Source organism: Denticeps clupeoides, chromosome 2, assembly GCF_900700375.1.
Source record: "Denticeps clupeoides chromosome 2, fDenClu1.1, whole genome shotgun sequence".
Taxonomy (NCBI): Eukaryota; Metazoa; Chordata; class Actinopteri; order Clupeiformes; family Denticipitidae; genus Denticeps; species Denticeps clupeoides.
Genome location: NC_041708.1, coordinates 28,242,997 through 28,266,024, shown reverse-complemented (window position 1 = coordinate 28,266,024; position 23,028 = coordinate 28,242,997). Strand labels below are relative to the sequence as shown.

At 45.3% G+C, this 23,028-nt stretch overlaps 1 protein-coding gene across 2 annotated transcripts in view; it reads left to right on the top strand.

Moving 5' to 3' along the window:
- ncoa2 (nuclear receptor coactivator 2) overlaps positions 1 to 23,028 on the top strand; it is a 64,214-nt gene that overhangs the window by 978 nt on the left and 40,208 nt on the right. For both annotated transcript variants that reach the window (XR_003744793.1, XM_028966254.1), the window contains exon 2: positions 17,532 to 17,614. The gene's annotated coding sequence lies outside the window, so the exon portion shown is untranslated. The remainder of the gene's footprint in view (positions 1 to 17,531; positions 17,615 to 23,028) is intronic.

Genomic DNA, 23,028 nt, shown 5'->3' with positions numbered 1-23,028 from the left:
TATGTATTATTATTATTATTATTTTTTTTTTTTTTTTGCGTGTATGATCTCCCCCTCCCTCCACCGCGACCACTTTTCCCCGCGGAGTTCCACCAACGGGAACGTGTCGCCGGTCGCCGCGTCGCCCGTAGTGGACGAGTCCGCCGCTGCCCGCGGTGCGGTGGGGGAGGATAGCTGGCGAGGTAAACAAGCAGCCAGCCATCGCACAAGGCAGCGGGAACATGGCGGCGGCGGCGGCGCGCTCGGCTCCGGCGCTCTTCCACCGAGCCGAAGGTCAGAGCCGGACGTAGCCCACGGGATTCTTCTTCTTTTTTCTTTTCTTTTTTTTTTTTTTTTTTTTCTTCTCCTGCTCCCCACATCATCTCTCGTAACGCCGGAGGTCCTGGACGGCGAGGCGGCGGCGACGCGCTAGTTCGCGGTCGGGTGAGTGCTTTTCCCCGTGACCCCCGTGGTGAGATTTTTTTTTTTGTCCCCCCCCCCCCCCTTCCATAATCCGCGAGGGGCTTCCAATCTCGGTCGAGCGGCGGCGGTCCCTTCTGCCACTTTACTCACTTCGCTCCGTTTCGCCGCTCGTCGTCCCTTCCGCGTCGGTCGGCCCGAATGTCGCAAAAGAGAGAGAGAGAAAAAAAAGAAAAGTACCTCGCCGCCCCCTGCGACTGTTCATCTGGCCCCTTCCCCGGTACTTGTTCTCCACGACGCGCCGAACTTCAGTCGCCCGAGCGGCGGCTCGTTAGCTTAGCACGTCCGCCCGCCTCCATTCGCCTGACGGGAGACCCGCGACCGAATTTCGGCCCGGCCGGTGCCCCGTAAACGCGCAAGTTCTGCTCGACTCTTATCGGCGAGATGAAGTGAGTCGTCCGCTTTCTTTCTTTCTTTCTTTCTTTCTTTCTTTTATTGCGAACTCGGGGCTCCATCTGACTGGCGAAGCTGTAGCCACAGCGCCGGTTCATATATGCTGGTTTTTATACGTGTGTGTCTCTGTGTGTGTGTGTGTGTGTGTGTGTATATATATATGTCTGATTTTAGTTTTTGTGTGTGTGTGTGTTTCGGAGTTTTAGTCTCCTGCACCCTTCTTTTCACCGCGCTACTTTGACAGGAAGGAGCAGACGCCGACTCTCCGCCGTGTGGTGCCGTGCGGCGTGACTACTGTGCGGCCACACGGCTGTTCCGTGGCGTGTGGACGTGCAACTTGTGCGAGGCTCTGCTTCGTGGGTTTAGTAATAAGTGTGTGTTTGGAGCACGCACGGTTCGTTGCAGAATCGCCTCGGTCGAGCTCGTATTCCTGCGTGTGTGGACATGGTTCTCTGGGCTCCGGGCCGGTGTTGCTGTCCATCTGCAGACCTCTGCTTATAGGAGGCCCGTAATGCGCTTGCGGGGGGTCGAGAGCAGGAACCCCAGTTCCTCCGACACGCGTCCGCGTTGTCAGCGGCGTTTCTCAAGTCAAATTCCGTCTTTTTATGTTTTGCTCTTCATTCAATTAACACCAATACTGAAAACGTCTTCATATGCCCGTCCAAATACTACGCTTGTGAGGACTGTGTGGTTATTGGTGTATTTCCGTGTGTGTCGTTTACGTCCCTGGACGAACGCTCCCACGTGTTCTGTGTCCACGGCTGTGTTTTTGTGTCCCTGTCTCTTTTAGGTTGACTTCGTGGGAGGAGTTGAAGCTCCACCTGACCATTGGTCACCTCCACCTTTAGTGTGTGTTGTGTTGCTGTGCGTGATGGACCCCTTGTTGTTAGCCTTGTGTGTGTGTGTTGATGCACCCTTTTCTGTTAACTTTTGTGCACGTTAACCTCTGGGCCACCCCTTCCTTTACGTGGTTGTGCTGTCCATGTTGGGCCACTCCACACCCTTGTCGCGTTTCTTAAACCCCTCGACTTAGGAACGTGACGAGTTGTTAACACTTAACGTTGAACTCTTTAGAACAGTGTTCTGAATGTGCCGCGCGTCCCTCGGTTCTGCCTTCGGACGTCGATTAATTTTGCAGCATGCAGGCCAGGGGGCTCTAGTTCTTGTCCTCGTTATTGACTTCTTTTTTTCATGCTTCCATTCATGCATTTGCGTCTATTAATTTTTTTTTGCTTTTATTGCCCCGGTCTTTCTAAGAAATCGCCTGCTGGAGTGGCGGACGAGTCCAATGGCGGCCGAGCGGTGGAATTCAGCCTGCTAGACCAGTAATCTGGTTTTGCTTCTGTTTTCCTTTACCTTCCACTTTCACACGCTGACCTTCACAGGGCGTCAGCTTCTATCTGTGCCGCACAATGGCCTGGTACATCCCGGTATAATTCAATTATTTCAATTCATGGTGACTCCCTCTCTCTCTCTCTCTCTCTCTCTCTATCTATCTCTCGTTTTTTTTTGTAAATATGACTGGAATAAAGTCTGGAATAAAAGAGAGAGAGTGTAAAATATGCAGATTTATGATGTCATAGTTTAAGTCTTGGCTGTGTATTCACGTGTGTTTGAACTAGGCGTGGTATAAGAATGTGGGTGCACAGGTTGTTTTTTTTTTTTTTTTTTTTTAATTCTTAAAGTTTAACACGTTGGTACAGTTCTTCCTCAAAAGTCACATCTTGACCAGACGGTCGGCATATTTGTTTTTTTTTTTTTAAAGGGCAATTAACTAAGTTGTGTTTGTCACAAATACGCTCAACATGTGGCAGCAGAAGAAGATGCTGCATGTGAACTCTTGAGAGTTTGGTGATAGCAAACCTGGAGCAAAGCAGCATGGGACTTTTACTGCGTCACTGTAAACATCGAAACATTCCTGATCGTGAGGCCTGCAGGTGGACGGTGGAGTTTTTGGTTTAAGAATAAAAAAAAAAAATATTGGGCTGATTGGATCAGACACTACAGGACTCAAGTACAACAATCGTACAACAGGATGCTGAACAAAATGAATGAATTATTTTCTTATTGGCTGCCCAGATAGTCATTTTCTGAGCTGAAGCTTTATTTATTGTATTAGACTTGTTAAAGAATGAAACCGCAATTCTCCTGCAGCGTTACAGAGTTTGGTCCTTTGCTTTGTGTAACGCTGGCCAACCCTCAGTGGATTTGGTGTGATTAGCTAGCTCCTGGAATTGCTGACCCTTAATATTATTCTCATCGATCTTATATAATAAATACACATTTTTAATTCAGTATTTGCCTTGAACATTGTGTTTAGTGTGTTGCACTGCTCCCCGGCTGCCCACTGCGCACTAAGGTGATTGATTGAATGCAGAGGACACGTTTTATTGTGCGCACTGCTTGCTGTCACAATGACAGTCACTTTCAGGTGACCGCTGTTATTCTGGGTGATTTTAATTGTAATCCTTTCCGTTAGATTATATTCCTGTATGTACCGTCAACTCTTGCATACACGTGTACATTACCCGAATTGTGCTCTGTGTATTTATTTATTTTTAAATGTTTTTACATGTTCTATGTTTATTGTACTGTGAATGTACATATGTAGGGCCCTATGATTTCCGCTATAAAACACGGAATTGTGTATAATTGGCGTTTCTGGCCGCTGCGGCCCACTACACGTGTTTCCGGTTGAGGCGGGACTTTGAGCCGCTCACGCCAGCAAACTCTTGGTCATGCGAACAAATCAACTGTTTTTAACCCATGACTTTTAATACCATGGTCCCAGTTCATTATGCATTTACATTTTCATTTACATTTACAGCATTTATCAGACGCCCTTATCCAGAGCGACTTACAATCAGTATTTACAGGGACAGTCCCCCTGGAGCAACTTAGGGTTAAGTGTCTTGCTCAGGGACACAATGGTAGTAAGTGGGATTCGAACCCGGGTCTTCTGGTTCATAGGCAAGTGTGTTACCCACTAGGCTACTACCACCATTATGCAACTTTCAATTTTTTTCTTTTCTATTCCAGGTCTCTCAAATGTTTATTTATTTGATTCCTTTTTTTTTTTTTTTTTTTTTTAGTTTTTCAAATGTTTATTTTTACTAAAGGAAGAATGTGTAATATTGTGAAATAGTTATTTGCATGAAATGCACATTTTTTACATTTAAATTGTTTACAATGAACAATGATTTAGATGTGATCTATTGTATTGTAGGTTATTTTTCACCACCCACTCCATAATCACCTAGTTTTTAGGGTCCTACATATGCTTCAAAGGAGAATTCCCCCATATGGTTCTGTATTATTCTGTGTGTCGTGTTCAGCAATTGGTCTCCATGGCTTAGCACTCTTCGCACATGGCTGTCTAAATACGGCAAATCCTCCTGTGACTTCCGGCATCATGTGACCCGGTTCCTGCCAGAGAGCAGTGGGAGTTCACGTGCACAGTGTGCCATGGAGCCATGACTTCATCCCGAAGGGGCTAACCTTTGCCTCTATATTGATTGAGGTGTTTTGTCAGACTGAATGACATTTTAATCGCATGAACTTTGCACTCCTTAATGTGTAACTTGTCTAACAGCCTTTTGCGCAGCAGGCAGCTTGCTGAGGGCTCTCCGCTGGTTAATCTTGTTTTAAAATATGCTTATTTCATTAAAGCATAATTTTTGAAGTGTAATAAGATCTGGAATTCTTCTAACTATTTGGGTCGGTTTAGGTAAAATGTGTGTGTGTGTGTGTGTGTTATGGTAATTGTAATGACAGGCAAAGACCCTGTTTTTTCAGTATAGTTGAACAACAGTCCAAAATATCTGCTATTTGAGTAACACATGGTCACGGCATCCCCTGCATAATTTGCTCACAATAAAATCTCCATGGAATATTTTCTTCTCCTACAGCCCCCCCCCCATCCCCCATTAGGAGCATTCTGTGCAAATTAAGTTGTGCAAGTTGAGTAATTAGAGGAAAGCTGGGAAATGACTCTCTTGTCTGCAGTGATTAGCCCTGTGCACTAGTGAATGTGACCATGCGCTGCCACGGGGAGCCTAACGCAAGTTATTTTTCCTGCATCGAGAGCTCAGGTTACACATGGGGCAAAGGGCATTTAGGAAAGCAGGTCCGTTTTAACAGCATCGCCGCCAAATTTATGTTAATGTGCAGATTTTGTTGAAAATGGCGTAGTCTTGTATGCTGTTTTGTGGCATGAGGGGTAAAAAAAAAAAAAAAAACTAATAAGGCCGAATCTTACATCATTAATTTATAACAGGTGCGTTTTAACATTAAAAAGCAAGCAAACCTGTTTGGAACATGTTAATCAACCACACATGCAGCAATCTGCAGCATTAACGGACCTCTCTTTATCCCCCACTGCATTTAATCGCCTCAAATTACAGTAAATGGAAAGCATACCCAAGTTGGAGAGTGCATTGTCATGGCAACGGCAGTTTGACAGGCCTCGGGGCGGTGGTGACGGATGAGCAGAAGTATAATGGCTGGGGCTCGTTGCGCCGCTTCCGCTGACACACACACCGTCCTTGCACAGGCGCTGACCTGAGATCAGAACTCCCATCTGTCAGTGCTGGAGGAGAGCCGGCGCTCTCCACCTCCATCTAATGGCCTTTGTGTGTGTGTGTGTGTGTGTGTGTGTGTGTGTGCGCGTTTTACCATTTGACAGTCACAAACTATGCACCTCTGGAAATCTCTCTTTGCTTTTAGCCCTTTTCTGTATTATTTATATCACAATTAGGTCTGTGGATACATCAGTAAAACACAGACATTTGTATTGTCACGTATGGTGAATGAGTTGTTCCAGAGGTTGCAGTAGCACCATTCGTTAAGAAGCAAAATCTCCGCTGTTAATATTAGAACAATATTACTCATCATACTTAGACCTGCCACTTTCTTTTGTTTTCTGCATAATAACTCCATAACATGAGAGAGAGAGTGTAGATATATCATTATTGCAAAATATCTGTCCAGGCCCCATTATTCAGCCCTAAACTGTATGTGGGGTTTCCCTTTTTATGATACTGGTTCAGAGGGACCGAGAGAGAAGAGTGTGTGTGTGTGTGTGTGTGCGCTTCATCTCTTGTTCCCCGTTTCTCTATCCTTTACTTGTTAGGCAGTGGTGGCCTCGTGGTTAAAGGAAGCGGCCTTGTAATCAGAAGGTTGCCGGTTCGAATCCCGGTCCTCCAAGGTGCCACTGAGCAAATCACCGTCCCCACACACGCCTGTCATGACTAAGGGTGATGGTTAAAAGCAGAGGACACGTTTCGTTGTGTCGCCATGTGCTGTGCTGCAGTGTTTCACAATGACAATCACTTCACTTTCATTGGGCACGTTGATTGTATTCAGCACTTTAAAGGATCCACTGCTCCTTCACTCGAGTTAAGTGCCTATTGATTTGCCCACTGTTGCTGATATTTTGTTGTCACCATAGACATTTGCAGAGAAGGTGTCCTTACCAGGGGTGACCTAGAAGACCTGACCAGTTATATGTGCTGCTCAAAGCCAGAACCACGTCCTCATCAGTATTACGTTAGCATAGCATAGCATGGTATCTTTACCAAGTTATTTATTTTATTTTGTTTGTGGGCTTATAAAATAGAATCTTTTTAGAATCTTGATGGTTGTCAAATGAGCATTTAGAAAAAAATATGCAGAGCTATGTTGTGTATTAGAGTCCCAAATTTACTTAGGATTCTACATTTTAAAATTATAGTTAGTGCGTGAAAGTCGGTTTGGCAGGAACTTGAGTCAGAAAGCCTCTATAGTTGCATACTGGTTCCACAGGAACCCTCCATACCCTGCTTTGTTAAGGCCTGGCAAACTGTGGCACTGGATGCAGATGCCGTTCCTTGCACTACTGCCTGTTGGATTGGGAGCCTAGCATGTGCTTGGCAGCTCTCCGAGGGTGTAATCCTTGGCAAAGGGTTCTGGCACAGGTTCAGGAAGCCTCGTGGTGGGGGGTATTGGCTGATTCAAGAGCGGGTCTGAGGCAGACGGGCGAATGTGCTCAGATAAATGCCAGGCCGACTGGGGAAAACGACGATTGTCGCAGGTTGCCCTGAGGTGAGCCCAGAGTCGAAGAGGCAGTTGAGGGGTTTGGGGCTAGCGACACTGCTCCGCTTTCGCGTCATAATGTAGCGGGAACGAGCAGATCCATCCCCTAGTTTCCTGTCCATAGAGGGTAAATGGGTCCAACTTTGGACCAGTCTGTTGGAAAGAGGCCTTGACATCCAGGAAAGGCTTGTATTGACATCATTTTCTCACCTTGTGGAGCTGGATGTGTTCACTTGCAGAAGGCGCAGCGACATGTTCACGTGTCCTGGCTCTGTCGCTTTGACAGGACGATGTGTGAGTTTTGTTTCCGTCGTCTTTTTGCATCCCGCTTTGAGCCACCGCTTGATTCGCTTTGAACTCGTCTGACACTTTCAGGAGCAAGTAGCTCCTGAGCAAAGAAGACGCCTCGATGTTTTAACCTCATATCTGCCTGTGGTGTCACCAGCCTCTCGTTCGCCACGATTTACTCCGGTGTTTAGCATCCTGCCCTCCTGCGTACGGTTTTTCGATCTCCTTCCCTGTCCGTGCTCTTCGTTCTGCTGCAGATCGGAGTGATCCATTGGCTGCCTCTGCAAACTGGGCCACAGATCTAATTGCTCTTTCATGCAGCACTGCCATCGGAGGAAAAAAAAAAAAAAACGGAGGGGGGTGGACCTCTCTCTGGCATCTGAACGGCTAAGCAAATGTCTCTCAACGCGCTCGCGGTAGGCTGAACCGGGGCCGCGGCATCTAATGCGTCCATCACAGTATGAGCGACTCCCCACCCCCACCGCCCCTCTCTGTTCCATATTTATTGGCTGATTCATTGTTCCAGATAAAATTCTGGGGTGCTTTTTTATCAGCAATCCAATAGACTGCCTTTATTAGTAAACCCCAGAATTTATTCAATTGCCTCCTCAATTAGTCCATCAGAAGCCATAAATGCCCCCGTAATTCTGTCTTTATGCGGCGTTGCACTCAGGCTTGCTATCAGAACATGGCCCAGTACGTTAAAGCCCTGTGTTGCTAAGCAGCGCTCTGTGCTAATTAGTCAGCTCATCTGTCCTCGGAACGCATCGAATCTGCTGTCGTTTGGAGTTTCGCAAATGAGAAATGGGGGGCAGCATATGTTGCCGCTATCGGCGAGCGAGCATGAACAGACGAGAGCCTCCCCCCCCCCCCCCCCCCCCCCCCCCCCCCCCCCACCCCCCCACAGAGGGGTATTCAGTTTGTGGTTTTGGATGAGAGGGGGGGTTTCCGAGCGGGGTTGAAGGTCGGGGCGTTTGGTGGGGATTTGGGGCTCTGAGCCAGTGCGCACTTCCCTCTTTTCTACGCCTGTGATCTCCACGGCGAGAGTGGATTTCAGAACCGCGTGTGGTGCACGCTGGAGGTCTGCAGTCAGACGCGTACAGAGACTCCTGAAAACTGGGTCACGGGCCCCACGGTTTCTGCCTGGTTCCGGGCCTTAGCGCTCTATGTTGTGAAATATATATTTAAAATGAATTCACTGCGCTGACTTGGGAAGTGCTTTTTAAATAGTGACAGCTCTGGCTTCCAAATGTAGCACTTTTTTTTCTTTATCATTTGCTCATTCAGATCTGTTGTGAGCAGCTTTTTTGATTGTATGGTGCTGTTTGCTCCAATCTAAGTCTTCCTTTGGCTTCTCCTGTTAGGGTTTGCCACAATGGTTGTCCGCACAACTGCTTTGGCCAAAGTTTTACGCCGGATGCCCTCCCCATTTACCCAGGATTGGGACTGGCACCAAAAAGCACACGGTCACATGCTTGCTGTTTGTGCCTAGGGGTGTGTATTGGCAAGGGTTTCACAATACGTTTATATCACAATAGTGTACATATTGCAATATTCTACAGTCCACTGAATGTTAAAACGGAGCTGAAATACAAGATGATGTGTATGATCTGGGTGGATCACATTACATTTAGTGCATTTGGCATATGCTCTTATCCAGAGCGACTTACATAAGTGCTTTAAATATCCATCAATGAAATCCTTCACTATGACCCGATCTGTAGGTAGCATTCGCATATCAACTCTGAACTTTTTTAAAAATATACATATTTATATCTTTTAGTCCAAATATTTTCTAATCAGGAAAGGTTGTTAGTAAGATCTTTAATGACTAGGCTGTTCGAACATCTAGTGGAATTGAAGCTAGATTCAGTGTGTGAGGTAAAGCATTTAAAAATTTGGCATATCGGCCTGTGACTATGGCAGGGTCCTCGCCTTTTACGTCCCATTCCTACGCTGCCCCTTTCAGCAGCTCGGCGATGTTACAGCCAGTATGACTCGAATGGAAAATCTGTAGCCTGATTGTAACGCTCGCAAAAGGTCCAGCAATTGCACGCAAGTGCCACTCTTTCTGCAGAGGCACAGACCAGGGCTGCAACTATCGAATATTTTTGTAATTTGATTATTCTGTCTATTTTTTAATCAATTAATCGGATAACTCGTTCAACAATTTGTTTAAAAAACAAAGTAAACTGGGTCGGAGCAGTCGCGACGGAAGTCTCAGGCGCCATCTTTGGTAAATCGATATGCTAATGAATGTAGATTTGTCCATCTGTTGCATTTATTATTACTACCTTATGTATAGGGAAGGCGTGTTTTGAGATGTAACTTATCTGTGTGTGTGTGTGTGTGAGAATTTTGTGAGGTGAGATCTTTGTATTTGCTCTCTTGCTACTTATCATGCCTCGTCACTATCGACTCATAACACAGGCTACAATAATTACAAATAATGTTTGTTTTAAGAAGTGCTAATGTTCATATCAGTTAGCAATCATAAAAATACGATACCTTGTAGAAGCTCCGAGTTCGCTTGGAGAACTGCAGTTCACGTGAGGATGTTTTCGGTTAAGGTTGCTGTACTTTTATGGTAGGACAGGTCCGTTTTACAGTGTATACACTGCACTACGTTGTCCACCTTACACAGCGTAAAATGCCTGAAGTGATTGTCACATGTGATACACAGCAGCACAGCACACGGTGCACACAGTGAAATTTGTCCTCTGCATTTATCCCATCACCCTGAGTGTACATTAACGTGGTGTTTTCAACCCCGCTAGAGAGGCACAAATCCTCACAAATAAAATGTACAAGTGATTCCATCGGTTTTTTTTTTTTGAGTGTGAGGCAAGTTGGTTTGCGGTGTCTAGCATATGTTGTCTATTTTGGCTGACAGGCTTTGGTTTTTCTGTACTGCATCAGGAGGGTTTCTGATGAAATGAATTCATAAATTTGTTGTGTTGCCTGATTTTTTTCACAGAAGCGTGGCTGCTGGAAAATTGTGTTTCCTTTATCCATGTCCATTCTGCCTGGTTTATTTTTACATGTTGAACAGGTCACTATAATGACAATGTTTTGCGATGTCACTCTGCCTGAAATGCCCAGCATTAGTCCCTGGCGGACTAAATTTGTATACAAAAATATTGATATTTGGTATCAATACAATATCACCACGTAAAATATATCGCAATATATGGCTGAACAGATTTTTTCCAATGCTCATATTTGCACCAATTATAAAAATAAAAAGAAGAAGAATCTTGAAAGTGCTTAAACGTAAACAAAATCTAAGCCATTTTAATTGGAATCACTCTAAATGGGGTCCTGACTGTGCTAATGTGCCTGAGATAGATCAGGTGACCTTGTTTTGACATACTGTTGACATGCATTGCCTCTCCAGACCAGCTCGGTAGGGCAAGGCTTTATACTGGTCTCCCCTCTGCTACAAACCCAGGTCTGGTGACATCGCGCTGAATATGGCCATGATGACTACCACTCAGAACGCCCCCACTGAATTAAAGAGTCACTTACACTTGAGAATGATTCACTGAACAAATTGATTCGATGACTAAGTTCATCTGGTCATTTATTTCAGTGGGGTTTTTCACTTGTGTTGCTAGTCTATTGGTTGTGTAGTTGTGATAAGGTACTAAACGGTTACATCAGAGTGGCAAACTGCATGAGAGAACCAGTCTTCTCATGTATCAGACCACAAAAAAAGGCGCTCCTTGTATTTACTTCCTGTGCGTCACTGATTAGGAGCACAGAACAACTTCTTTGAGGTCATCGTCACTTGTAACAACCCCTGCCCCTTGTATTTCTTAAATATGACAATGTTACAGTTAACACACACACACACACACACACACAGATAAAGGTTTTCAGTAAAGGGTTTGTGTTGATGAGGTGGTCAGTGTTTTTGTTATGCAATCATTTCCATAACTGCTGAAAAGTGCTGTGAAAAATGGGGGTGTACCTAAATTTAGTGACTGTGCACCTGAATAAGAATGTTGACCGCCCCAGTGCAGCTCTCGGAGGAAGTTAGTCTGGAGTCCTGGTGCCGTGCGGGGACGAGTGCCTCTCAGGTTCAATTCGTGGCTTTAATTAATTCACTTAATTAATTTATCTATGCAGATTTGTCCTTTTTCTTAAGGGTTTGGGGTGGACTTTGGGCCAGTAAGCATCACGTTGGTGTTCTGTGCGAGTTCTCCACTGGCTCCATCCTGGTTCTTCAGAGGTCTGTGGTTTTCACACCTCGAATTATAGGTTGTCAAAACAAATCTTCCCGTCTCCCGTCTGGCAACAGAACGCACAACAACCGCTAGCATGAGCACAGAGACACACACACACCACGTGCAGAAGAGGGGAGCAGTAGAGCATGAATCAAAAATGATTTGTATAAATATTTGCTTGAGTCAGTGACTTGGTTTTTATGAATCGTGGCTATTTTTAAATGCCAGGACTCATCCACACAGCAGTGGAACGGGGGCCTGTTGACTGCAGGATAGTCACCCAAAGCTCTCACCCAAAGTGTCATTCTTTTCGGTTCACAGCGAGGCAGAAATGGAATAGTGCTGATTCAGTGCTAGTTCAGTCCTCATTCTATTTTATGTGCGCAATAAAAGCTTTTATTTTATGAAGCATCGCGTTTGGAAATCTTATCAAGATTCCTGAATTTGTCTACGTCTTAAAATTTTTAATTGTGATGTTAATGTCACTCATGGTCATTAAAGACCTGGAAAAGTCATGGATGGATAACAAAGTACTGCGTGTACAGCTACAACGTTTAAACCTAGCGCAGGTTACCCGTATCTTTGCCAGCTTTACGGAGTGAACCACATCACGTGACACCGCATGCGTTGCCTCCATATTCCAGCACCACTGCAGCGGCACGTTGGCCAACCCTGTTATTACACACCCAGCTTTTGCTAACTGAATACTGAGGATGCAGTTGCTCTCATGTTCTGGCACCATACAAACAGAGACGGTGCCTAACCGCCCACCTGCTCTAAACTGTGTTTAACGCTTTGTAACTCGCATCATTCAACTATTTACATCTGACCAGCTCATTTCCTTTCCCTCTTGGTCTGGCGCTCATTTTTTTAAATTTATTTATTTATTTATTTATTTTTCTCTCTCTTCTTCTTCCCCAAACTTGCACAGGAATTTCAGAGAACATATGGCCATGAAAATTTGCCTTCGAGTAATTGAAATGTCTAAATGTGTAAGAACCCGCTCACTTCACCATGCAATGAAGCCCACCCAGCTATTGTGTCGTGACGTGCGTGTCTGTTCCCTTTGAAGAAAAAAGAATAGAAAACACACACACACTTTAGTCTTGATTGCACCGTGTAGTTATACTGATGCTGAATGTGAGGAGTGGGGGAAATCAAGAGTAATTTTCGAGTGTACAGCTCTTGATTTTAAGAGCAAAACCACTGACGCTGGCTGACATTCTGGGATATGTTATTTCACCGTAGACTCGCTGCATTACAGGTTGTTTAGAGAGCGCCGTGCGCCTGAATGGCCGAGGCAGTAATTTGGAGATAATCATGGTGTTTGACAAGTGAAAGTCGTAATGCAATTTCACCGAGCCGATGACAGCTGTCGGCATGATGACAGACGCGCGCTCCACTGTGAGGCAGTTTAGCGGGCAGCAGCTTTCCGCTGGAACACTTTGCTTCTCTACGTCTCGTCCAATTACGTGTCCTACCGGAGAAGCAGCAGCAGCGCTGCTAATCAGGTAACGAAGGATTTGCAGTAGGCCTTAAAGCACACGGCGCAGGGCTTTAAACATTGTAATAACGCGGCAGCGTGACCACAGACATTTCAATAAAACGCGGAAACCGCTCATGTGAGAGAAGCACAAAGAGCGTTCAGTAGCCCACATTGCGAGGAGCGCGCCGTGTGCCAGAAGCCCAGCGTGGGCTTCCATCTGGTCCGGGGGAAAACGAATCGCATGTGGAATTGCAGCTGACCGCACTTCAGCAACAAACGGATACTGGAGGCTGATATGTTGTTTTTCCTTCCCTCCGTCGTAATACAGTGGCCTGTAACTTGTTACACGGAGCCTGTCGAGTCCAGATCAAAGGCACAAGAGCTGGCTTTGCCTTCGACTTGGTTTGTGACCCGATTGCGTCGGACTTTTGGGCCCCGTCTGTCCTGTGCCCAGCTGACCGGCGGTAATGGCCGTTGCCTGGATTTGTTAGCATTTACTTTACATGATATACGCAGTCGTGTGTGTCTCAGACTGCCACGTCAGAGTGATCAGTTTTGCCCCGTCTACCCATTAGACAGGGGCTCCCTGAATTACAAGCTTTCAACAAGAACCTGGCACAATGCAATGATGTGCTATTCCTAGGTGGGAAATTATTATTATTATTATTATTTCTTCTTTTTTTTATTTTTAAGCAATATCTAATAGACTTTGGAGACTACAAGGGGCAAAAAAAATAATAATTATTTACCCTGATACAAATTTACCTTGCTCATCTGAATACTCGCTCACACATCTCCATTCAGGCAGCAGTGCTCTATTTGATCAATTCCAATCATCCTCCTAGTTAAAGTTTGTTTATTTATACTATTCCGGGGGGGGCGGGGAATCCATTATATATTGGTGATCTGTACATTTTTATACTTGCCAATGCAGGATTGAACAATCACTTTCAAGACTACTATTTATAATTTATTATCTACATCTTGCAGATTAGGGCAGCAAGTGCTGCTCAGTTTATAGCTCAAGAACAAACAAGAGCGAGTGAAGAAAGTACCATTTTATGCACCTCATACCTGCAGGATTGAGCCTTTTTCAGCAGAAAAATGTTGGTTTTTTTTCTTTTGAACTTAACACAAACTCCCATTGTTTGCATTAGTCTCCTGTACAAGCTGGTGCTGCATCTTTCCTCCCAAAGGGTCAAATACACACCCATCATGCTCTTCGACAGCAGCTCTTAGACAGCACCGTCTGTGACAAATGCACAGAAACGCGAGCAGAATCAGCCTCCATGCCTGCAGCCAGTGAAGCGAGCTTGAGTTTCACTTGTCAGAAGTTAAGTTTCAGTGAGACTCGGGCTGCAAGCGCTTAGGTCATCAGGGAGTGGAATTTATGATGTGTGCTCTCAACGCATTGGTATCAGTTGCTGTCACAGTGTTTAGTAGTAACTCTCTTTATTTGGCCCAACTATAGAACGTTTTTTTTTTGCTTTTGCTTCTAAACCCAAGTCCCTCAATAAGGAAAGAGCCTGGATAAATGGCAGGGAAAAGCAGTTTTTGTTTTGCTCCTCAGATCAGAGTGTGGATTTGAAAGCCCCACGCCCCACCCACCATAACTGAGTAGCCATGTATGGCCACTGAAAATGCCGACTCCAGTGGTTCTGTTGGCATTTAGCCTAAAATGGTGCATGCGTGTTGCTTCCGGGGTTTGAGCGCCTTGGCAGCCATATATCTCTATTTCACAATAATCCATATGCACCCCAAAAGATGCGTGTTCTGAACTCATTTCCCTGTCCGCTCCCTCTTGGTCTTGGGCCAGGATGACCTATGACCCATAAATCAGCGCAGCTGCGTCGGTTCATTTGACGGTGTTGCGTAGTCGCAGCGGTTCCTTTTTAATAACGTGTTGCGTGTGGGTTGTGGTGAGCACTTCACTGGTGTAGTGAACGGCGCATTGAGTCAGAGAACTGGAAATACTGGTCTGTACAGTGAACGGAATGCCACAATCATCATAATGTGACAGGAGCTTATTTTACATGCCTGTGAAAAGCAGCTTTTTCTCACCGCATGTTAGGAACGTTGGCTGGCGCTGGCTTGAGGTGTGACGCAAGGCGCTGTGAACTTTTGACCCCGAGAGACCTTTTGAACTGTGCCTGGACAGAATCCTGTGTCCTGATGCTATAAAGCCTTGAGGGTTTAGTTGTCTTTTATGCAGAGAAGTGCCTGGACTGCTTTGTTATGCGATGCGGGACATAGGGACCAGTGCGTAATTGCCAGCGGGCGCGTTTTCAACCTTTCCTGCTTTTGAGGGATTACTCGTTGCTTCAAATTGGCTTAGCACCATTTGGGCTCAATACAGGCAGCTGAGAATCTTTTATTTAATGTAATTCCCCCCCCCTTCATATAAATGGAGTAGAACTGTGACAGACTAGTGGGAGAATGGATTTTGGACGAGCAACAGGCCTCTGAGTTGAAGTGAGCAGTCCGGCGGAGATCAGGAACCTCGATAGCAGACATGTGACGGTGGAAAACTGTGAAGCAAATTCCTTCGGGGGAGAAATGGTGATAAGAGAGCGTCCTATTCACACTCAGGGGGTGCTTGCAGGGCTGTCTGAGTTTTTGGGTTAACACCAGATTTACTCCAAGCTTCACAGTGTGATGCTTTACAAATTCATGAAGAACACAATTTACTATACTTACTATTGATAAATTTCAAGGAATGCATATTAAGATACACTGTGAACCTGTACCTGTCATGTCTAATCACAAACCTTGCGTTAATGTTTATTGTACAAAATGTATTGTACCCTCTGTAAATTAGCACGTTAAGTGTTTTTATGATTTCACTTGCCACTGATTACTAATTTGATCAGATTATTTTTAATAATCCATATTCATGCATGAATTTCTATACCAGTGTATCCAGTTCACAGTCGCATCCACACAGTCAAAGACCAGAGGTGGGGTCAGTTCCTGTACAGGGCAGGTATAGTGGTCATGATCCTTTAAGGTATTAACGCCACACAATCAGTTGTTATGATGGAGAATCCATGCAAAAAGAGTCCGAATGTATTTTTAAAAACTTTCTAATTACTATTCGACATAACACAATATACTGAGTTTATTTTTCATAATGAAACTCAACGTTTTACACTTGTAAAGAATCTAGTTGTACACGCCACTGTGGGTGGAGTAACAGATGTGAACAAATCGGAGCAAAATTTGGATAGAACTGCCTGTTGAGCGTAAATGCCTTTATTTCATTAAAAAGGTGCTGTCAGTAGATGAGAACTCCAGTGTCTGATTATCATCGTGAAGATGATTTAAAGCCCCCACCCGCTCTAATTACTTGCTGAACGTAATTAAAAAGGCGTACTTCATGTTTCTGTCTAATAAGCATGAGATGTTTCCCCTGAGAAAGAACAGGCCCTGCAGCAGACTTTCTCCCCCCCCCCTATAACCTGAATATGATAGTCATTTTTTTCCTTGGCAGAGTTAATCCCATTCTCTGTTTTATAATGAATTTGGGACCAAGTCTTTCCTTGGTGCATACACCACACAGGCCCATGTCCACTTTTCCGCTTTTGTTGGAATTAGATAGTCAAAGCGGTGAACGTAGTTGGAAAAGAGCTCAGCCTCTTATGAATCTGTCATTAGGTCCTCATTTGAAATCCCTATGAAATCAGTTCCAAATTTATCACATGGTGACATTTCACATGGTGAAAGTCACGAGCCTGCGACAACACTGAGTGATTAATAGTCAAAGAGAATGGGGCTGCTGCTGCTGCTGTTCCTCTTGACGCGTCATGTGACTGTGTTCGTTGGCTAATGTCACAAAACTTGTGTTTGTTGAACAGAAATTTGCTCTGTATGGAGATGACCACTTAAGGAAATAATCCACTGGGTCGTTCCTGTGCCAAGTAGCACCTCTTCGGCCCCCCGACACCTTCATTCTGACCGCGACGCCAAGCTGAAGGGCCTGAGTGAGCTCTGAGTGCCGGCTGATCTCCTGACGCCTGCACGATACAGGCACGGCAAGGCCGACCCCAGAACCAGCTGATCTGGGAAGAGTCATTCGTCTCTCCTCTTATGGCTGGTCTCCTGATAAAACGCAGCCCCTCTGCTCTGCGTATGTGTACTCAACTGGCCTCCCCGCTACGCCCCTCCCCCTGTGGGCCCAGGGCTCCATCGCTCAGCAGCGATAGTCATGCGGCCCGCCGCGACCCCGGCGCTGAGCGCACATCTGGCCCCGTGCCTGAGCTCAGCGTTTAAACAGTCGGTGGCAGTTGCATAGCATTGGATAATGTATGGAGCTGCGGAGGTGGTGTTGATGTAAGGCTGCCTCGAATGTTTGGAGGAGAAAGCTTTAGTGTGCGATTGTGCTCCGGGGGGACGTACGAGCGCCATACCGGACCACCGTGACCTCGTGTGATCCGAGGACAGCGGTGTACAGTGAACTGCAGTTCAGATGGATAGATAAAACTCCTGGCTGTTGCTTACAGTGACACCTGCCTTTTATTTGTGAAAATTCTCGAACTTTTTCATGATTTAACCTTATTACTGTGCTTGCGTCTCATACTGAAACCTTGCTCTTTCCTGTTTAACAGAGGGAAGTGGATGATGCCTAAAGATTTCCAGTTGTTCCCACCTTGCAGAAATGCCCTGAGACTGTGTTTGGACTGAGGCCGAGGTGAGTGCAAGGTGCAACTGCTTCACAAAAAGAGCAGCCTGTTAAAATAAGTCATTGGTTTTACTCCAAAATGCATGCTTTTTTTTTTTTTTATTTCAACATCCAGCTGTGAAATGAATGAAAGTGGTGCTTAATGTGGTTTATGTGGGCGGTATTGCATCATTTCCTGGTGGCATGTGACTAAAACAGTGAAAACAGCAACCGTTTTTCCTCGTCATCTCTACCATGAGCTGCCTGACTTCATCTGGCAACAAAGTAAATTTTTTTTAATACGTATTTGACAAAAAGAAGACACTAAGGGTGAACACAAAGCTTCTGTGTGTTGTCATTAGAAGATAGATGGACCTAGTTTAGCTTCACAAGTCACGAATAAATATCACACCATTCACAAATATGTTTATGATAAACCATAAGTCGGTACACCACCTGCTCCATAGCTCTCTCTTCTTGCTCGTTCGTCATGTGACTGAAGCACGGCTATTATCATGGTGGAGGGGAACGCACTTCTCGGCTGGCGCTGGCGTGTCAGGCCGAGGCTGCAGGAATGTTCGAGCGGCGCTGCATGCGGGCCGGCCGCGGGGGGAGGGGCGACTCTATCTCATCAGCGGCTCGGCAGGATTTGCGTTGGGAGTTTGTCAGCTGTCATTAGGAGCAGATGACGGAGAGAATAAGCCCCTGTTTGTGCACTGGCACCTCGTCCAGTTCCTGCAGGAGGGTTGAACTGCTGTTTTGTTTTAAACTATATACTGTACCCCGCCCCAAACATGTGACTACATGTTTCTTGATTGAAATTATAGCATGTGGAATGTGCAGATACCTGTTTTCAGACAGATAATTTTTGGAAACGGTGAATGTGAGATTCACCAAAATTCTTGAGGAGATAGTCTGTGTGTTTGTTTTATAATGGATGGTTCCCAAGATTAGTATCTCACACATAACAAGCAAATAACGCATTTAACACATTTGCTTGTTGCTGAGTGTTGAGATTTGGTATCTCAAAATTTCTAGTCAAGAATTAGAGAAACCCAATTGTTATTTAGGTATGCTGAGTCACAGATATTAAATACAGTTTTGTCTGTATTTAATGTTTATGGTAGTGGCCCGGTGGGTTACAGGGTCATGGGTTCAAATCCCAGTCAGTCAAGGTGCCACTGAGGTCCAATTTGAGCAAGCTTTTCATGGCAGCCAGGGGTAACAATTCATGTATGCGAAATGGCGTTGCTTATGCCAACATAATTAACGTTGTTTTTCTGGTTGACCGAAATAATGACCATCAGATAAATGGACCAAAATGACTGAGAGGGTAACTAGCAAGCACTGCAGTCATGATGTACAATCAAATAAACATATTTGAACCCTAAATAGGGCTTTATAAATTCTCTTGAAACCATTTTTTACTGTTCTACAAATTTTCTTGAGCTCTCCCCCATTATCAGAAGAGGATTGCACGTCATGCATAATGGATTTAGCCTATATGACGTTTGACCTTTTGAATTAAATTAGCAGAACAAATTAACTTTTTCAGTGAAATATCGTACTAGTAGAGCTTCATAGAATAGTTCAGTTGAATAAATGAGGAACTAATTAATTAACCTATGCTGACTGATTTGTGTGGCCATTTATACATTCCTCTAAATTTTCTATAGACAACTATAGTCATTGTATCTGAACTCTGTGTTAAGATAAGTGTGTGCAGTATTTTTCCTTGTTTTGACGTGGTTTTATTTCTTCTACTTTTTGTGACAAATGAACTAAATTTTTTGTTTTATTTATGGTTTACTTTTACTGAAAGTGTTTGGGGGGGTCACAATAGGTAAGGGGAGGGGACTACAGGCACTGCTGATGCACATCTCCTCTTGATTCGCATTGAGGTGATATGCTCTTCATTGCTTTCTGTGCTCTGTTAGTTATTTACAGTAACAGAATGAATGCCTTGTCAAGGAACGCTGTTTATTGTGCCCCGTAGCCCCGCCTCTCTCTGTCTCTTTCTCTCTGTTTGTCACAGAGCCTCCTCTCTCTCTCTCTCTCTCTCTCTCTCTCTCTCTCTCTCTCTCTGTCCTCCTCAACAATTAAAAATGTGTCGAGTCTGTAGAAACCCTCAGAGTAAGCAGATCCTGGGTGTGGCACGGGTCCAGGATGATTCATTAGAGACATGGCCGTCTCCGCCCCCGCTTTCCGCGCTGCACGATGCTCCTCTCGTGGGTTGCTGTTCCTGCTCCGCACTGATCGCTTCAGTCTTCTGCTCGTGCGCTCACCTGAGGTCTTGCTTCCTGCCTTCCTGTCCGTCATTTCCTATAGCATGATGAGTCATGCTTCAGCACTGCACGCATTCTCCTCCCACCAAATTAAAAAGCACCACCACTGGCTTGTGGGGCATGATGGTGCCTTTGGGCCTGACTCTGTCACATATATATATATATATATATTTAATTTAATTTTTTTTTTTTTTAATGAATGGTCTTTTGGTTCCTGGCAGCCGAATCTTGAATTTCAATCCTGGGGGGTGAGGCGGGCACTAAACCTGCGAAAAAGGACACGTGTCTCCCAATGCAAATTGCTAATCTGCAGCCTGGTGGAAAAGGCACCTTCACATATACATTATATTTTTATGTGTGTGTGTGTGTGTGTGTGTGTGTGTGTGTGTGTGTGTGTGTGTGTGTGTATGTGTGTATATATATGTGAAGGAAATCCACCTCCCCAGTTTTCCCAGTTCTGGGTGCTGATGGTTTAAGCCAAATGGCGCCGATCAGGCATTTGTGACCTAATGTGTTTATTGTGCAGTCCCTCCCAGTGGCATCTTCAGAGTGGTTGTCTGTTTAAAAGATTAATGAAGGTGATCAGCTTTCGGTAAATGGAAGTTGGCTTTTTGTTCTTGTCTGCCGCTGCCACTTTAAGGCCATTAGGTCCCAGTAATTGTAGCGGGAGCTCATAAGTGGAGGCTTCTCCTGGCTGCACCAAGGACTTGCCATCTGGGACAGTGGCCTGAGACCAGGCCTGCGGCTGGCCTGGGGAGCGAGGGGGAGAGATTGGCTCGCTCGCCCTCCGTTCAGTTCCCCAGTTCCTGTCTCTCTTCCTCATCTTCCGCCCCACCCCCCCCTTCCACCCCTGGCTCCCATGCATGTGATCTCCATCTCTCCCTTGATTGGTCTCATTTCCCTTCATTTCCTCTGTCTGTCGAGGCCTTCCATCTCAGTCAGGCTGGAGTCTCATTATCAGCAGAGAAGCCACTGCCACCGCAGCATTGGTTAAATACTTGCTCTCTATTCTTCTCGCCATTTGCAAGATAAAGCTCATAAACGCACATCTGGCGGCATTAACAAAAACCATAAGCGACGCGCCAGAATAACGTCTGAATTGCTCCTCGTTGAAATCTGTGTGATATTGGCTAATAGCTCTGTGGATTGCGAGTAATGCCACGTTCTCACAGGGCGCCTGTAGGGTGGGCAGGATTTGGGTTGTGTGTTTTGTGATATTTCCTTGGGTTAACCACTATCCCTTAAAATCAAATTTTTCATTTAAACAGCATAATCTTGCCCATATATGTCTGTTCTGTTCTTCTTATTACTTTCTCCGTTGTGTGTTCAGCTACAGTACCCTTTAAAATGCACAAACTTGTGGTGTTGTCATGTGACCTGTTCAGTCTGCGGTTTCATTGAACGCTAGACCCATAGACAGTAGACCCCGAATTTGAATTCTGTTGATAGTGGTCAAATACTTTCTATTATTAGTTTTTCAAACAAAGTTGTTAATGTCAAGTTGAAGTGCTCCCTTTTGGGGAACTGTTGATTTTGAGGTCACATCACACAGCCTGAATTACATTTCCTCTTTAATATGAAAGTGCGTCCATTGGGCATCCTTCACCAGTGCTCGAAATGCCCCATCATCTCACTCCAGAAACACCAGATGGCATAACAAAAAGCCAGGCAAGCTTTTATTTCAAATACTTGAGCATGTTCACTGTGTTCCGTAACTCCATTTAATATGGGGTGGTAGTAGCCTAGTGGGCAACACACTCGCCCTGTGAACCAGAAGACCCAGGTTCAAATCCCGCTTACTACCATTGTGTCCCTGAGCAAGACACTTAACCCTAAGTTGCTCCAGGGGGGGACTGTCCCTGTAAATACTGATTGTAAGTCGCTCTGGATAAGGGCATCTGACAAATGCCGTAAATGTAAAAAGCTCTTGGACAAAATGTTACGGTACTTGTTTGCATCAGAAGGACCAGGGTTGGATATCGTTTTCTGCCCTTTAATATGAACTCTTACAGGCCCATTATTAACGCATCACTCTAACGCGCAGTGCAGGAGTGCATTTGCCTAATAGCAGTGGTCATGCCCCTTAAGCACCGGGTGTGTCTCCCCGCCTAATCCCCACACAGGCCACAAGATTACAGGGATGGCACATGCACCAGCGGCGGAGGCTGCCTCTTTGTCTGCTCTGTCGGAATGACTGCGTGAGTCCCTCATCCCGCCCCCACCTCCCCAGCAGCATCTGTTCCGCCTAGCCATGCAGTCAGGGGGGGGTGTGGACGGTGCAGCCGTGGTGTAAGGAGGCCAGACTCCGAGGCTCCTTTTGCTGCTGCGCCGACACCGGATCTAAAAGTGAAGTTGTATCACCGTGTGCTGTGCTGCAGTGTTTCACAATGACAGCGTGCTCTGTATTTAAGCCGTCCCCCTTGGTGAGCAGTGGGCAGCCATGGGGAACAGTGTGTGGGGCTGTACTTTGCTGTGGCACCTTCAAACCAACAACCTTCAGATTACGACTCCATTTCCTTACCATGTCAAGTTCATTCATTTTAATTTCAACCTAAAAACGATTCTTGATGTGTAACCCAATGCCACAATTTCTCTAATAATTGTTAAAACATGTCATTTACTAAAAGTTGTGTTCATATTTTGGAGAAACCTTTCAGTGAACTGTTCATCTCAATCATTTTCATTACATGAATTCGGCGGAACAGCCACATCTTTCAAACCTGACCCCGTGAGCCCATAATAAAGTGTTGAGAGGGAATAATGAACTGTTAGTGTGTAAGTTCACACTGTCAGCACTCTGGAGAGCATGATTGTGTGTGTCACTCACTCACCCGCTGGCCGGATAAAAGATGGCAGAGGCTCTACCAGAACAACTGCCAATTAAAGAGGCTGTGGGTCAGTGCGGCTGGCAGGTAAAACCCCACCACACACTCCATCCATGTAGCACGTGGCAAGTTTTTGACTGGTTCACCAGTAAAAGGTCCAGACAGGTCCTTGCCACAAAATGACTCGACATTCTTTAAATGCAATGCTGCCTCATTATTAATCTTATGTGTGAGGTGTAGCATTAGAGAATGTGCGTGGTCCTATTTTCAGTCCTCCTCCTCTTCTTTTTTTTTTTTTTTTTTTTTTTTTTTTATAAAACGTCCTTTTCAGCTG